This window comes from Gracilinanus agilis, chromosome 3 (genome assembly GCF_016433145.1).
Source record: "Gracilinanus agilis isolate LMUSP501 chromosome 3, AgileGrace, whole genome shotgun sequence".
Lineage (NCBI taxonomy): Eukaryota > Metazoa > Chordata > Mammalia > Didelphimorphia > Didelphidae > Gracilinanus > Gracilinanus agilis.
In genome coordinates this window covers 173013765-173016029 of record NC_058132.1, presented here as the reverse complement: position 1 = coordinate 173016029, position 2265 = coordinate 173013765, and positions in this window count along the sequence as shown.

Sequence of the window (2265 nt, the reverse complement as noted above, 5' to 3'; positions counted from 1 at the left end):
AATAAGCAGAACTGGGAAAACATTGTGCACAATGACAGCAATATTATATGATGATTATCTGTGAAAACTTGACTACTCTCAGTAGTGTGATGATCTGGGATGGGACAATTCTCAAAGACTTATGACAGGGAATGCTATCCACCTCCAGAGAAAGAACTATTGGGGTCACTTTTCATTTATGGTTTTATTTGTGGGTTTTGATTATGTATGTGTGTGTTCTTACATCAATGACGAATACGGAAATGTGTTTTGCAAAACAATAAAAATTAAATTAAAAAGTAAGAATTTATTTTATTGTTGTTGTTGTTCAATCATTTTAGTTGTATCCAATTCTTCATGACCTCATTTGGGGCTTTCTTGGCAAAGATACCAGGGTGGTGTGCCATTTCCTTCTCCAGCTCATCTTAAAACTGACTTGCCCAAGGTCATACAGCTAATAAGAATCTAAGGCCAAATTTGAACTCATGAGAATGAGTCTTCTTGGCTTCAGACCCAGCATTTCATCTAAATTATGTGCAATGTAAAATGCTAAACAAAGAGGGTAATGTCAAGGTACATAAAACTTGGTCTCTACCCTCTAGGAGCTTACAATTTAGTAGAGTGGAGAAAGCACAAATATGTGCAAAGAAAGCTACTAATAGATATCAGAAAATTAATTTTTCAGTTGAATGAGCAGTATAGACAATAAATGACTATAGAAGTTGACAGCTCCTTATAGAAAATGATGAGGTTCAACTAGATGACCTCTAGGGTATTTTCCACCTCTAAATCTATGATGCTGCTTAGTTAATCCAGACATGGTTTACTGGAGTAGTGAGATTAGAACTGAGAGTTGGAAATGGGGGAAGGGACTTCCAGAAAGAGGGGAGAAATAGCTCAAGCACAGATGTGGCCATAGAAAGAATAGATAAGCATTTATTAAGAACCTACCATGGCCAAATCACTGTCTTAAGCTGGGGATACAAATGGAATGGAAAAGTAAGAGAACCCTGTGCTCTAAAGGACCTCACATTCTAATGAGGGAGATAACACACGTGGTAAGTTTCAGTTGCGACTCACCTGGAAAAGTCCCAAGATCCTTAGGGTGCAATAGAAAAGAGAGTTAATACTTTTTCTTTGCCATCATTTCTACTGATAAAATTCTATTCATTTTTTAGAGACAGCTACATGGGAGATATTGGGTTCAAATCTGATCTCAGATATATCCTAGCTTTGTGACCCTGGGCAAGTCACTTAATCCCCATTGCCTAGCCCTTACTGCTCTTCTGCCTGGAATTGATACTCAATATCTTTATATAGAGATTGATATATATCTATATACCACCCTTCTTTTCTGGGTGGTCAGAAACTTTGGTTCTAGCACCTGTAGGAGCAGTTGTCAGGTGGCATCTCCACAAGGGATGATCCCCAGAATGAGGGATGAGGACACTGGGCAGGAAGCATTGCCATTGCCAAGCCTCCTAAGTTTGGGGTCCTGGGCTGTAGGATCTGAGGGGAACTGGTAGTCATGGAGGTAATGGTAGTTTGACTTTCCAGGAACAATCTGCCTCTTGTCTCTCCATTAAGGTGTCTTTCTGCTTCTCCTAGGATTACTTGTTTGGTTTATTGATAGCAGTTAGTTGACAATTAATAGGGAAGGTTGGCACCATCTCCATGGGAGGTTCTTCCTTAGATAAAGTCAGTGAAAACTGGGCTAGAAACAAGTATCTCAGGGGAAGCTAGGTAGCTCAGTGGATCTTCTTATTTTCAAAAGGACCTGGGTTCAAATCTGCCATCAGATACTTCCTAGCTGTATGATCCTGGGCAAGTCACTTAACTCCAACTGTCTTATCCTTGGCTTTGTCTTAGAATTGCTACTAAGACAAGAAATATCGGTTTAAAAATAAGCATCTCAAAGCAGTCTGAAAGATGCCGCCATACACCTCCTGTTCCTATCTGATAGTTGGTTAACAGCTATGACTGGGGTGGAAGCAGGTCTGTTGGTTTGGGAGGTATTGCTATTCCAGAATTCTTGGGTTCAGGATCCTAGGCCATCTTCATCAGGATCTGAGGGGAACTGGTGATCCAAGTGGTGATGGTGCTCTGTGTATTCTGAGAACCAGAGACACAACATGCATTTGGGGCTCTGGAAGGAAGGAAATGAGTGAACTAATGAGTAGCCAGAGTGGAGGGTTCTGGTAAGGGTATGGTATCGCCATTCTGAACATGTCCAAAACAGAGTGAGGCTTTTGTGAAGCTTTCACAATAGCTCTAGCCATGAATATT